At 40.5% G+C, this 16159-nt stretch overlaps 1 non-coding gene across 1 annotated transcript; it reads left to right on the top strand.

The window, feature by feature from the left end:
• Positions 1-9320: 9320 nt before the first annotated feature.
• On the top strand, positions 9321-9393 carry TRNAR-UCG (transfer RNA arginine (anticodon UCG)). The gene has a single exon. It is a non-coding gene; the product is annotated as a tRNA-Arg (tRNA).
• The last annotated feature ends 6766 nt before the right edge of the window (positions 9394-16159 follow it).

The following is a 16159-nucleotide window of genomic DNA, read 5'->3' as shown; positions in this document are numbered from 1 at the left end:
TACATACAAACTGGAAACACACTCTTAAAATACTCCTTTCACTCTCACTCATTAAGAAAGCCCAATCCAAACTGCACAATCAGTCACGTTATGCCTTCAGCATTGCTACTTTTCTGTCTTTCTGCCATACCAAAGTACCTCTTCATAAATGCCACGGATATGCAACACGTATACAACAATATGACATGGCACAATCATTCTGAACAGAACTGTGGGTAGATTCAGTGCAGGGCGTATGTGCGTGCAGAAAGCAGAAACTATGCATGGGTAGAAGCTCTATGATTTTCTCCAGGAATAATGCAAATTGTCCCTCAGAAAAAGTATAGGACTAGAGAAGAATCATAAAGGATTGACACAATTGCTGCCTGTGCTGTTGCCCCAGTTGTGTAATCTGTCAAGGACTGGTCTCTTGCAGATTGAGGCACCTAGTTGCAATTGTGTGGTAAAGATCACCCTTACAACCATTTTTGCTATAAACTTGAGATCTTTCTGAGATACTATCTCACAGACTTCTTATGAATGAGGAACTCTGAAATTGTCACATTCCAATTTGGACGTCCTTAAAACTCTGCTGGTTATTCAAATGGGCAGATTGTTTTTTAAATTCCTTTCAGTCTCGAGTTGTAGTTATATTGATACAGAGGCATAATTGTTGAATGATATATATTGGTTTGATTGAAATATGTTCGTAGAGGTGGTGGTAGGCTTTCTGTGTCTGTCTGAGAGCAAGGACCGGTTAACGTCTTTTTCCAAGAGCAGTTTGTTGTGAAAGGTATCAGGCAAAGGAGTATGTATTGTGATGTGGTTCTTTGACTGCTTCTGTCCACTTGCCAAAAGTTCCAAGGCCCTATGATAGCACAAAAACGGTAAGATTGAAGTGGTGGGTGCCGGAGGTTTAAAATGGTCAGTTTAATTAAAGACAGAAAAGTGAAACGAATGACTGCAGAAATACTGTATGTGGCCATGAACTGAGATGAAAGGATGATTTTGGAACTCTGTTTAGCAGATTACCCTCAATGCCGCAATGGATAGGGCACTACTCTCACAGACCAGGGTGTGTAAGTTTAAGTCTATCTGAGGTGCACACCCTGAACTAATACATTTTTGCTGAAACCTAATCATATTGTTTACTCTTCCTCGTAGCAGCTTGCCAGGGTGATAGTATATTGCAACAGAACCATTCCACTTCTTCACTGAAAAGAGTCATGCTGGTTACCCAAATGTGCAGCGTGTCATTTTATACAGCTTTCTTTATTGAAATTAAACTTGGACTCACTTGAAATATTCTCTTTCAAAATGAATGTTTTGAGCTGCTGTGAATTTTATTTCTAGAGGTGGTGACAGGCTTTCAGGTACGTGCTTAGGTCAAGGCCCTGTTCATGTCACTTGTATAAACTAATTCAGGGAGCAAATTAGCAAGTCAAGAAATGGGAAGTCTGAACTACTGTCAAAGCAGTTTCATTCTCTTTTCAAATAATCCAAAAATACCATTGCAGCATAAAACAGAGTATTCAATAAAAGAAGAAAGTAGGATTAACGGGAAAAAATCACATCATAAGATATGAAACTTTGGAAATTATCTAGATATTGTTTGAAAAAACTCCTTTGATGGAAAGAAGATGAAGAACGGTATGGGATCCTGTCCTGCGCACCTGTAATTGATTTGTTCCACATTCAATCATACACCTAACCCTAAATACCCAAACATATTGCAGACAGTAACCATGTGGCCTAATGGATAAGGCGTCTGACTTTGGATCAGAAGATTGAGGGTACGAGTCCCTTTGTGGTTGAGTCTTTTTCTCACAGCACCCAACTTATCTTTACATACAAACTGGAGGCACACTCTTTCAATACTCCTTTCACTCTCACTCATTAAGAAAGCCCAATACAAACTGCACAATCAGTCACGTTATGACTTCAGCATTGCTACTTTTCTGTCTTTCTGCCATACCAAAGTACCTCTTCATAAATGCCACGGATATGCAATACGTATGCAACAAAATGACACAGCACAATCATTCTTAATAGAACTGTGGGTAGATGCAGTGCAGGGAGTGTGTGCGTGCAGAAAGCAGAAACTATGCATACGTAGAAACTCTATGATTTTCTCCAGGAATAATGCAAATTGTCCCTCAGAAAAAATATAGTACTGGAGAAGAATCATAAAGGATTGACACAATTGCTGCCTTTGCTGTTGCCCCAATTGTGTAAACTGTCAAGGACTGGTCTCTTGCAGATTGAGGCACCTAGTTGCAATTGTGTGGTATAAATCACCCTTAGAACCATTTTTGCTATAAACTTGAGATCTTTCTGAGATACTATCTCACAGACTTCTTATGAATGAGGAACTCTGAAATTGTCACATTCCAATTTGTACGTCCTTAAAACTCTGCTGGTTATTCAAATGGGCAGATTGTTTTTTAAATTCCTTTCTGTCTCGAGTTGTAGTTATTTTGATACAGAGGCATAATTGTTGAATTATATATATTGGTTTGATTGAAATATGTTCGTAGAGGTGGTGGTAGGCTTTCTGTGTCTGTCTGAGAGCAAGGACCGGTTAACGTCTTTTTCCAAGAGCAGTTTGTTGTGAAAGGTATCAGGCAAAGGAGTATGTATTGTGATGTGGTTCTTTGACTGCTTCTGTCCACTTGCCAAAAGTTCCAAGGCCCTATGATAGCACAAAAACGGTAAGATTGAAGTGGTGGGTGCCGGAGGTTTAAAATGGTCAGTTTAATTAAAGACAGAAAAGTGAAACGAATGACTGCAGAAATACTGTATGTGGCCATGAACTGAGATGAAAGGATGATTTTGGAACTCTGTTTTGCAGATTACCCTCAATGCCGCAATGGATAGGGCACTACTCTCACAGACTAGGGTGTGTAAGTTTAAGTCTATCTGAGGTGCACACCCTGAACTAATCCATTTTTGCTGAAACCTAATCATATTGTTTACTCTTCCTCGTAGCAGCTTGCCAGGGTGATAGTATATTGCAACAGAACCATTCCACTTCTTCACTGAAAAGAGTCATGCTGGTTACCCAAATGTGCAGCGTGTCATTTTATACAGCTTTCTTTATTGAAATTAAACTTGGACTCACTTGAAATATTCTCTTTCAAAATGAATGTTTTGAGCTGCTGTGAATTTTATTTCTAGAGGTGGTGACAGGCTTTCAGGTACGTGCTTAGGTCAAGGCCCTGTTCATGTCACTTGTATAAGCTAATTCAGGGAGCAAATTAGCAAGTCAAGAAATGGGAAGTCTGAACTACTGTCAAAGCAGTTTCATTCTCTTTTCAAATAATCCAAAAATACCATTGCAGCATAAAACAGAGTATTCAATAAAAGAAGAAAGGAGGATTAACGGCAAAAAAGCACATCATAAGATATGAAACTTTGGAAATTATCTAGATATTGTTTGAAAAAACTCCTTTGATGGAAAGAAGATGAAGAACGGTATGGGATCCTGTCCTGCGCACCTGTAATTGATATGTTCCACATCCAATCATACACCTAACCCTAAACACCCAAACATATTGCAGACAGTGACCATGTGGCCTAATGGATAAGGTGTCTGACTTTGGATCAGAAGATTGAGGGTACGAGTCCCTTTGTGGTTGAGTCTTTTTCTCACAGCACCCAACTTATCTTTACATACCAACTGGAGGCACACTCTTACAATACTCCTTTCACTCTGACTCACTAAGAAAGCCCAATACAAACTGCACAATCAGTCACGTTATGACTTCAGCATTGCTACTTTTCTGTCTTTCTGCCATACCAAAGTATCTCTTCATAAATGCCACGGATATGCAATACGTATGCAAAAATATGACACTGCACAATAATTCTTAACAGAACTGTGGGTAGATGCAGTGCAGGGAGTGTGTGCGTGCAGAAAGCAGAAACTATGCATGCGTAGAAACTCTATGATTTTCTCCAGGAATAATGCAAATTGTCCCTCAGAAAAAATATAGTACTGGAGAAGAATCATAAAGGATTGACACAATTGCTGCCTTTGCTGTTGCCCCAATTGTGTAATCTGTCAAGGACTGGTCTCTTGCAGATTGAGGCACCTAGTTGCAATTGTGTGGTATAAATCACCCTTACAACCATTTTTGCTATAAACTTGAGATCTTTCTGAGATACTATCTCACAGACTTCTTATGAATGAGGAACTCTGAAATTGTCACATTCCAATTTGTACGTCCTTAAAACTCAGCTGGTTATTCAAATGGGCAGATTGTTTTTTAAATTCCTTTCTGTCTCGAGTTGTAGTTATATTGATACAGAGGCATAATTGTTGAATTATATATATTGGTTTGATTGACATATGTTCGTAGAGGTGGTGATAGGCTTTCTGTGTCTGTCTGAGAGCAAGAACCGGTTAACGTCTTTTTTCCAAGAGCAGTTTGTTGTGAAAGGTATCAGGCAAAGGAGTATGTAATTTGATGTGGTTCTCTGACTGCTTCTGTCCACTTGCCAAAAGTTCCAAGGCCCTATGATAGCACAAAAACGGTAAGATTGAAGTGGTGGGTGCCGGAGGTTTAAAATGGTCAGTTTAATTAAAGACAGAAAAGTGAAACGAATGACTGCAGAAATACTGTATGTGGCCATGAACTGAGATGAAAGGATGATTTTGGAACTCTGTCTTGCAGATTACCCTCAATGCCGCAATGGATAGGGCGCTACTCTCACAGACCAGGAGGTGTAAGTTTAAGTCTATCTGAGGTGCACACCCTGAACTAATACATTTTTGCTGAAACCTAATCATATTGTTTACTCTTCCTCGTAGCAGCTTGCCAGGGTGATAGTATTTTGCTTAAGAACCATTCCACTTCTTCACTGAAAAGAGTCATGCTGGTTACCCAAATGTGCAGTGTGTCATTTTATACAGCTTTCTTTATTGAAATTAAACTTGGACTCATTTGAAATATTCTCTTTCAAAATGAATGTTTTGAGCTGCTGTGAATTTTATTTCTAGAGGTGGTGACAGGCTTTCAGGTACGTGCTTAGGTCAAGGCCCTGTTCATGTCACTTGTATAAGCTAATTCAGGGAGCAAATTAGGAAGTCAAGAAATGGGAAGTCTGAACTACTGTCAAAGCAGTTTCATTCTCTTTTCAAATAATCCAAAAATACCATTGCAGCATAAAACAGAGTATTCAATAAAAGAAGAAAGGAGGATTAACGGCAAAAAAGCACATCATAAGATATGAAACTTTGGAAATTATCTAGATATTGTTTGAAAAAACTCCTTTGATGGAAAGAAGATGAAGAACGGTATGGGATCCTGTCCTGCGCACCTCTAATTGATATGTTCCACATCCATTCATACCACCTAACCCTAAACACCCAAACATATTGCAGTCAGTGACCATGTGGCCTAATGGATAAGGCGTCTGAATTTGGATCAGAAGATTGAGGGTTCAAGTCCCTTCATGGTTGAGTCTTTTTCTCACAGCACCCAACTTATCTTTACATACAAACTGGAAACACACTCTTACAATACTCTTTTCACTCTCACTCATTAAGAAAGCCCAATGCAAACTGCACAATCAGTCACGTTATGCCTTCAGCATTGCTACTTTTCTGTCTTTCTGCCATACCAAAGTACCTCTTCATAAATGCCATGGATATGCAATACGTATGCAACAATATGACACCGCACAATCATTCTTAACAGAACTGTGGGTAGATGCAGTGCAGGGAGTGTGTGCGTGCAGAAAGTAGAAACTATGCATGCGTAGAAGCTCTATGATTTTCTCCAGTGTTGGACTTTTGCTTTTGCAGGGTCATCCCCAGACTTTTTTGCCTCCTGCCTCCTATATTTTTCTGACATGTTGCTGTTGGCTTTTCAACTCTGAGCACTTTACCACTGCTAACCAGTGCTAAAGTGCATATGCTCTCCTGTTTAAATTGTATGTAAGTGGTTTATCCATGATTGGCATATTTGATTTACTAGTAAGTCCCTAGTAAGGTGCACTAGAGGTGCCAGGGCCTGTAAATCAAATGCTACTAGTGGGCCTGCAGCACTGGTTGTGCCACCCACATAAGTAGCTCTGTAATCATGTCTCAGACCTGCCACTGCAGTGTCTGTGTGTGTATTTTTACACTGTAAAGTCGACTTGGCAAGTGTACCCACTTGCCAGGCCTAAACCTTCCCTTTCCTTACATGTAAGGCACCCCTAAGGTATGCCCTAGGTAGCCCCAAGGGCAGGGTGCAGTGTATGGATAAGGTAGGACATATAGTAATGTGGTTTATATGTCCTGACAGTGAAATACTGCCAATTTCGTTTTCACTGTTGCAAGGTCTGTCTCTCTCATAGGATAATATGGGGGCTACCTTTAAATATGATTAAAGTGTAGATTCCCCTAGAGAAGAGATGGACAGGTGGAGTTTGGGATCCCTGAACTCACAATTTAAAAATGCATCTTTTAGTAAAGTTGATTTTGAGATTGTGAGTTTGGAAATGCCACTTTTAGAAAGTGAGCATTTTCTTGCTTAAACCATTCTGTGACTCTGCCTTGTTTGTGGATTCCCTGTCTGGGTCAGTTGACAGTTGGGTTGTTTTTCACCTCACACCAGACAGTGACACAAAGGGAGCTGGGGTGTGATCTGCATTCCTGATTAGCCATCTCTGCTAGGAGGGAGGGGTGGAGTGGTCACTCTCATCTGAAAGGACTGTGCCTGCCTCTGACAATGCCGTCTCCAACCCCCTGGTGTGTGTCTGAGGCCTTGCCTGGGCAAGGCAGGATTTCGCAAGAAGGTGTGAGTCCCCTTTGAAGGAAGGTGACTTCAAAGACTAAAATGGGTATAAGAAGGGCACCCAAACTTACAAACTTTGGAAACACTTCTGGAATCAAGGGGAACCTCTGCCTGGAGAAGAGCTGATCGCTGAGGAACAAGTGCTGCCCTGCCTGTGACTGTGCTTTGTGGAGCTTTCCTGCAGTGCTGCTTCTGCCTGAGTAAGAGGGCAAAGACTGGACTTTGTGTGCCTTCCATCTTGAAGAAGAAATCTCCAAGGGCTTGATGTAGAGCTTGCCTCCTGTTGTTGAAGTCTCAGGGATAGCAAAGACTTCTTCCTGCCAGCACCTGGAGTCTCTGGAGAGACCCCTACTCTGCTCTGTGGTGCCCTTCCAGTTCCTGGGACCCTGAAAGGAGAGGCTGGCAGCCTAAGGACAAAAATACACGCACCGCGCACCGTGCGGAGAAAAGATCGACGCGAATCCGATCGCGGCTGAGAAAACGACGCGACGCCGGCTCCGCAGCTGAGAAACGACGCCGCTGGAGACGCGACCGGAGAATCGACGCCCGGAGCAGGAGAAACGACGCGCAGCATCGCTGACGAAGGCTGAGAGATCGCAACCAGCGCCGCGGGACTTCGGACCGTCGCGTGGCTGGCTTTTTCGACGCGCCTCGCCGAGCCGAGCTGTTTTCGACGCATATACCCGTGCCGGGTTATTTTCGACGCACACCGCCCGTGCGGGGTTATTTTTGCCGCAAACCAGGTACATTTTCACGCTAGCAGCGCTAGTGTGGTGTTACAACTACCTAAAGACTCTTTTTATTTTAAACCTTAAAAAAATCATAACTTGACTTGTGTATGTTGGATTTTTGTCGTTTTGGTCTTGTTTTGTCTAGATAAATATTTCCTATTTTTCTAAACTGGTGTTGTGTCATTTTGTAGTGTTTTCATTAAGTTACTGTGTGTGTTGGTACAAATACTTTACGCCCAGCACTCTGAGGTTAAGCCTACTGCTCTGCCAAGCTACCAAGGGGGTAAGCAGGGGTTAGCTGAGGGTGATTCTCTTTTATCCTAACTAGAGTGAGGGTCCTTGCTTGAACAGGGGGTAACCAGACTGTCAACCAAAGACCCCATTTCTAACATCCAGGAATAATGCAAATTGTCCCTCAGAAAAAGTATAGTACTAGAGAAGAATCATAAAGGATTGACACAATTGCTGCCTGTGCTGTTGCCCTTGTTGTGTAATCTGTCAAGGACTGGTCTCTTGCAGATTGAGGCACCTAGTTGCAATTGTGTGGTAAAGATCACCCTTACAACCATTTTTGCTATAAACTTGAGATCTTTCTGAGATACTATCTCACAGACTTCTTATGAATGAGGAACTCTGAAATTGTCACATTCCAATTTGTACGTCCTTAAAACTCTGCTGGTTATTCAAATGGGCAGATTGTTTTTTAAATTCCTTTCTGTCTCGAGTTGTAGTTATATTGATACAGAGGCATAATTGTTGAATGATATATATTGGTTTGATAGAAATATGTTCGTAGAGGTGGTGATAGGCTTTCTGTGTCTGTCTGAGAGCAAGGACCGGTTAACGTCTTTTTCCAAGAGCAGTTTGTTGTGAAAGGTATCAGGCAAAGGAGTATGTATTGTGATGTGGTTCTCTGACTGCTTCTGTCCACTTGCCAAAAGTTCCAAGGCCCTATGATAGCACAAAAACGGTAAGATTGAAGTTGTGGGTGCCGGAGGTTTAAAATGGTCAGTTTAATTAAAGACAGAAAAGTGAAACGAATGACTGCAGAAATACTGTATGTGACCATGAGCTGAGATGAAAGGATGATTTTGGAACTCTGTCTTGCAGATTACCCTCAATGCCGCAATGGATAGGGCACTACTCTCACAGACCAGGGTGTGTAAGTTTAAGTCTATCTGAGGTGCACACCCTGAACTAATACATTTTTGCTGAAACCTAATCATATTGTTTACTCTTCCTCGTAGCAGCTTGCCAGGGTGATAGTATATTGCAACAGAACCATTCCACTTCTTCACTGAAAAGAGTCATGCTGGTTACCCAAATGTGCAGCGTGTCATTTTATACAGCTTTCTTTATTGAAATTAAACTTGGACTCACTTGAAATATTCTCTTTCAAAATGAATGTTTTGAGGTGCTGTGAATTTTATTTCTAGAGGTGGTGACAGGCTTTCAGGTACGTGCTTAGGTCAAGGCCCTGTTCATGTCACTTGTATCAGCTAATTCAGGGAGCAAATTAGCAAGTCAAGAAATGGGAAGTCTGAACTACTGTCAAAGCAGTTTCATTCTCTTTTCAAATAATCCAAAAATACCATTGCAGCATAAAACAGAGTATTCAATAAAAGAAGAAAGGAGGATGAACGGCAAAAAAGCACAGCATAAGATATGAAACATTGGAAATTATCTAGATATTGTTTGAAAAAACTCCTTTGATGGAAAAAAGATGAAGAACGGTATGGGATCCTGTCCTGCGCACCTCTAATTGATATGTTCCACATCCATTCATACCACCTAACCCTAAACACCCAAACATGTTGCAGTCAGTGACCATGTGGCCTAATGGATAAGGCGTCTGACTTCGGATCAGAAGATTGAGGTTTCGAGTCCCTTCATGGTTGAGTCTTTTTCTCACAGCACCCAACTTATCTTTACATACACACTGGAAACACACTCTTAAAATACTGCTTTCACTCTCACTCATTAAGAAAGCCCAATGCAAACTGCACAATCAGTCACGTTATGCCTTCAGCATTGCTACTTTTCTGTCTTTCTGCCAGACCAAAGTACCTCTTCATAAATGCCACGGATATGCAACACGTATACAACAATATGACATGGCACAATCATTCCGAACAGAACTGTGGGTAGATTCATTGCAGGGCGTGTGTGCGTGCAGAAAGCAGAAACTATGCATGGGTAGAAGCTCTATGATTTTCTCCAGGAATAATGCAAATTGTCCCTCAGAAAAAGTATAGTACTAGAGAAGAATCATAAAGGATTGACACAATTGCTGCCTGTGCTGTTGCCCCAGTTGTGTAATCTGTCAAGGACTGGTCTCTTGCAGATTGAGGCACCTAGTTGCAATTGTGTGGTAAAGATCACCCTTACAACCATTTTTGCTATAAACTTGAGATCTTTCTGAGATACTATCTCACTGACTTCTTATGAATGAGGAACTCTGAAATTGTCACATTCCAATTTGTACGTCCTTAAAACTCTGCTGGTTATTCAAATGGGCAGATTGTTTTTTAAATTCCTTTCTGTCTCGAGTTGTAGTTATATTGATACAGAGGCATAATTGTTGAATGATATATATTGGTTTGATTGAAATATGTTCGTAGAGGTGGTGATAGGCTTTCTGTGTCTGTCTGAGAGCAAGGACCGGTTAACGTCTTTTTCCAAGAGCAGTTTGTTGTGAAAGGTATCAGGCAAAGGAGTATGTATTGTGATGTGGTTCTCTGACTGCTTCTGTCCACTTGCCAAAAGTTCCAAGGCCCTATGATAGCACAAAAACGGTAAGATTGAAGTGGTGGGTGCCGGAGGTTTAAAATGGTCAGTTTAATTAAAGACAGAAAAGTGAAACGAATGACTGCAGAAATACTGTATGTGGCCATGAACTGAGATGAAAGGATGATTTTGGAACTCTGTCTTGCAGATTACCCTCAATGCCGCAATGGATAGGGCACTACTCTCACAGACCAGGGTGTGTAAGTTTAAGTCTATCTGAGGTGCACACCCTGAACTAATACATTTTTGCTGAAACCTAATCATATTGTTTACTCTTCCTCGTAGCAGCTTGCCAGGGTGATAGTATATTGCAACAGAACCATTCCACTTCTTCACTGAAAGGAGTCATGCTGGTTACCCAAATGTGCAGCGTGTCATTTTATACAGCTTTCTTTATTGAAATTAAACTTGGACTCACTTGAAATATTCTCTTTCAAAATGAATGTTTTGAGCTGCTGTGAATTTTATTTCTAGAGGTGGTGACAGGCTTTCAGGTACGTGCTTAGGTCAAGGCCCTGTTCGTGTCACTTGTATAAGCTAATTCAGGGAGCAAATTAGCAAGTCAAGAAATGGGAATTCTGAACTACTGTCAAAGCAGTTTCATTCTCTTTTCAAATAATCCAAAAATACCATTGCAGCATAAAACAGAGTATTCAATAAAAGAAGAAAGGAGGATTAACGGCAAAAAAGCACATCATAAGATATGAAACTTTGGAAATTATCTAGATATTGTTTGAAAAAACTCCTTTGATGGAAAGAAGATGAAGAACGGTATGGGATCCTATCCTGCGCACCTGTAATTGATATGTTCCACATCCATTCATACCACCTAACCCTAAACACCCAAACATATTGCAGTCAGTGACAAAGTGGCCTAATGGATAAGGCGTCTGACTTTGGATCAGAAGATTGAGGGTTCGAGTCCCTTCATGGTTGAGTCTTTTTCTCACAGCACCCAGCTTATCTTTACATACAAACTGGAAATGCACTCTTACAATACTCCTTTCACTCTCACTCATTAAGAAAGCCCAATGCAAACTGCACAATCAGTCACGTTATGCCTTCAGCATTGCTACTTTTCTGTCTTTCTGCCATACCAAAGTACCTCTTCATAAATGCCATGGATATGCAATACGTATGCAACAATATGACACCGCACAATCATTCTTAACAGAACTGTGGGTAGATGCAGTGCAGGGAGTGTGTGCGTGCAGAAAGCAGAAACTATGCATGCGTAGAAGCTCTATGATTTTCTCCAGGAATAATGCTAATTGTCCCTCAGAAAAAATATAGTACTGGAGAAGAATAATAAAGGATTGACACAATTGCTGCCTTTGCTGTTGCCCCACTTGTGCAATCTGTCAAGGACTGGTCTCTTGCAGATTGAGGCACCTAGTTTCAATTGTGTGGTATAAATCACCCTTAGAACCATTTTTGCTATAAACTTGAGATCTTTCTGAGATACTATCCCACAGACTTCTTATGAATGAGAAACTCTGAAATTGTCACATTCCAATTTGTACGTCCTTAAAACTCTGCTGGTTATTCAAATGGGCAGATTGTTTTTTAAATTCCTTTCTGTCTCGAGTTGTAGTTATATTGATACAGAGGCATAAGTGTTGAATGATTTATATTGGTTTGATTGAAATATGTTCGTAGAGGTGGTGATAGGCTTTCTGTGTCTGTCTGAGAGCAAGGACCGGTTAACGTCTTTTTCCAAGATCAGTTTGTTGTGAAAGGTATCAGGCAAAGGAGTATGTATTGTGATGTGGTTCTCTGACTGCTTCTGTCCACTTGCCAAAAGTTCCAAGGCCCTATGATAGCACAAAAACTGTAAGATTGAAGTGGTGGGTGCCGGAGGTTTAAAATGGTCAGTTTAATTAAAGACAGAAAAGTGAAACGAATGACTGCAGAAATACGGTATGTGGCCATGAACTGAGATGAAAGGATGATTTTGGAACTCTGTCTTGCAGATTACCCTCAATGCCGCAATGGATAGGGCACTACTCTCACAGACCAGGGTGTGTAAGTTTAAGTCTATCTGAGGTGCACACCCTGAACTAATACATTTTTGCTGAAACCTAATCATATTGTTTACTCTTCCTCGTAGCAGCTTGCCAGGGTGATAGTATATTGCAACAGAACAATTCCACTTCTTCACTGAAAAGAGTCATGCTGGTTACCCAAATGTGCAGCGTGTCATTTTATACAGCTTTCTTTATTGAAATTAAACTTGGACTCATTTGAAATATTCTCTTTCAAAATGAATGTTTTGAGCTGCTGTGAATTTTATTTCTAAAGGTGGTGACAGGCTTTCAGGTACGTGCTTAGGTCAAGGCACTGTTCATGTCACTTGTATAAGCTAATTCAGGGAGCAAATTAGCAAGTCAAGAAGTGGGAAGTCTGAACTAATGTCAAACAGTTTCATTCTCTTTTCAAATAATCCAAAAATACCATTGCAGCATAAAACAGAGTATTCAATAAAAGAAGAAAGGAGGATTAACGGCAAAAAAGCACATCATAAGATATGAAACTTTGGAAATTATCTAGATATTGTTTGAAAAAACTCCTTTGATGGAAGGAAGATGAAGAACGGTATGGGATCCTGTCCTGCGCACCTGTAATTGATATGTTCCACATCCAATCATACCACCTAACCCTAAACACCCAAACATATTGCAGTCAGTGACCATGTGGCCTAATGGATAAGGCGACTGACTTCAACTCAGAAGATTGAGGGTTCGAGTCCCTTCATGGTTGAGTCTTTTTCTCACAGCACCCAACTTATCTTTACATACAAACTGGAAACACACTCTTACAATACTCCTTTCACTCTCACTCATTAAGAAAGCCCAATGCAAACTGCACAATCAGTCACGTTATGCCTTCAGCATTGCTACTTTTCTGTCTTTCTGCCATACCAAAGTACCTCTTCATAAATGCTACGGATATGCAATACGTATACAACAATATGACATGGCACAATCATTCCGAACAGAACTGTGGGTAGATTCAGTGCAGGGAGTGTGTGCGTGCAGAAAGTAGAAACTATGCATGGGTAGAAGCTCTATGATTTTCTCCAGGAATAATGCAAATTGTCCCTCAGAAAAAGTATAGTACTAGAGAAGAATCATAAAGGATTGACACAATTGCTGCCTTTGCTGTTGCCCCAGTTGTGTAATCTGTCAAGGACTGGTCTCTTGCAGATTGAGGCACCTATTTGCAATTGTGTGGTAAAAATCACCCTTACAACCATTTTTGCTATAAACTTGAGATCTTTCTGAGATACTATCTCACAGACTTCTTATGAATGAGGAACTCTGAAATTGTCACATTCCAATGTGTACGTCCTTAAAACTCTGCTGGTTATTCAAATGGGCAGATTGTTTTTTAAATTCCTTTCTGTCTCAAGTTGTAGTTATATTGATACAGAGGCATAATTGTTGAATGATATATATTGGTTTGATTGAAATATGTTCGTAGAAGTGGTGATAGGCGTTCTGTGTCTGTCTGAGAGCAAGGACCGGTTAACGTATTTTTCCAAGAGCAGTTTGTTGTGAAAGGTATCAGGCAAAGGAGTATGTATTGTGATGTGGTTCTTTGACTGCTTCTGTCCACTTGCCAAAAGTTCCAAGGCCCTATGATAGCACAAAAACGGTAAAATTGAAGTGGTGGGTGCCGGAGGTTTAAAATGGTCAGTTTAATTAAAGACAGAAAAGTGAAACGAATGACTGCAGAAATACTGTATGTGGCCATGAACTGAGATGAAAGGATGATTTTGGAACTCTGTCTTGCAGATTACCCTCAATGCCGCAATGGATAGGGCACTACTCTCACAGACTAGGGTGTGTAAGTTTAAGTCTATCTGAGGTGCACACCCTGAACTAATACATTTTTGCTGAAACCTAATCATATTGTTTACTCTTCCTCGTAGCAGCTTGCCAGGGTGATAGTATACTGCAACAGAACCATTCCACTTCTTCACTGAAAAGAGTCATGCTGGTTACCCAAATGTGCAGCGTGTCATTTTATACAGCTTTCTTTATTGAAATTAAACTTGGACTCACTTGAAATATTCTCTTTCAAAATGAATGTTTTGAGCTGCTGTGAATTTTATTTCTAGACGTGGTGACAGGCTTTCAGGTACGTGCTTAGGTCAAGGCCCTGTTCATGTCAATGGTATAAGCTAATTCAGGGAGCAAATTAGCAAGTCAAGAAATGGGAAGTCTGAACTACTGTCAAAGCAGTTTCATTCTCTTTTCAAATAATCAAAAAATACCATTGCAGCATAAAACAGAGTATTCAATAAAAGAAGAAAGGAGGATTAACGGCAAAAAAGCAAATCAGAAGATATGAAACTTTGGAAATTATCTAGATATTGTTTGAAAAAACTCCTTTGATGGAAAGAAGATGAAGAACGGTATGGGATCCCGTCCTGCGCACCTGTAATTGATTTGTTCCACATTCAATCATACACCTAACCCTAAATACAAAAACATATTGCAGACAGTGATCATGTGGCCTAATGGATAAGGCGTCTGACTTTGGATCAGAAGATTGAGGGTACGAGTCCCTTTGTGGTTGAGTCTTTTTCTCACACCACCCAACTTATCTTTACATACAAACTGGAGGCACACTCTTACAATACTCCTTTCACTCTCACTCATTAAGAAAGCCCAATACAAACTGCACAATCAGTCACGTTATGACTTCAGCATTGCTACTTTTCTGTCTTTCTGCCATACCAAAGTACCTCTTCATAAATGCCACGGATATGCAATACGTATGCAACAATATGACACGGCACAATCATTCTTAACAGAACTGTGGGTAGATGCAGTGCAGGGAGTGTGTGCGTGCAGAAAGCAGAAACTATGCATGCGTAGAAACTCTATGATTTTCTCCAGGAATAATGCAAATTGTCCCTCAGAAAAAATATAGTACTGGAGAAGAATCATAAAGGATTGACACAATTGCTGCCTTTGCTGTTGCCCCACTTGTGTAATCTGTCAAGGACTGGTCTCTTGCAGATTGAGGCACCTAGTTTCAATTGTGTGGTATAAATCACCCTTACAACCATTTTTGCTATAAACTTGAGATCTTTCTGAGATACTATCCCACAGACTTCTTATGAATGAGAAACTCTGAAATTGTCACATTCCAATTTGTACGTCCTTAAAACTATGCTGGTTATTCAAATGGGCAGATTGTTTTTTAAATTCCTTTCTGTCTCGAGTTGTAGTTATATTGATACAGAGGCATAATTGTTGAATGATTTATATTGGTTTGATTGAAATATGTTCGTAGAGGTGGTGATAGGCTTTCTGTGTCTGTCTGAGAGCAAGGACCGGTTAACGTCTTTTTCCAAGAGCAGTTTGTTGTGAAAGGTATCAGGCAAAGGAGTATGTATTGTGATGTGGTTCTCTGACTGCTTCTGTCCACTTGCCAAAAGTTCCAAGGCCCTATGATAGCACAAAAACGGTAAGATTGAAGTGGTGGGTGCCGGAGGTTTAAAATGGTCAGTTTAATTAAAGACAGAAAAGTGAAACGAATGACTGCAGAAATACTGTATGTGGCCATGAACTGAGATGAAAGGATGATTTTGGAACTCTGTCTTGCAGATTACCCTCAATGCCGCAATGGATAGGGCACTACTCTCACAGACCAGGGTGTGTAAGTTTAAGTCTATCTGAGGTGCACACCCTGAACTAATACATTTTTGCTGAAACCTAATCATATTGTTTACTCTTCCTCGTAGCAGCTTGCCAGGGTGATAGTATATTGCAACAGAACCATTCCACTTCTTCACTGAAAAGAGTCATGCTGGTTACCCAAATGTGCAGCGTGTCATTTTATACAGCTTTCTTTATTGAAATT

This window comes from Pleurodeles waltl, chromosome 4_1 (assembly GCF_031143425.1).
Source record: "Pleurodeles waltl isolate 20211129_DDA chromosome 4_1, aPleWal1.hap1.20221129, whole genome shotgun sequence".
In the NCBI taxonomy this organism is placed as follows: Eukaryota; Metazoa; Chordata; class Amphibia; order Caudata; family Salamandridae; genus Pleurodeles; species Pleurodeles waltl.
The sequence above is the reverse complement of the archived record's forward strand: the minus strand, read 5'-3'. Positions and strand labels throughout refer to the sequence as shown.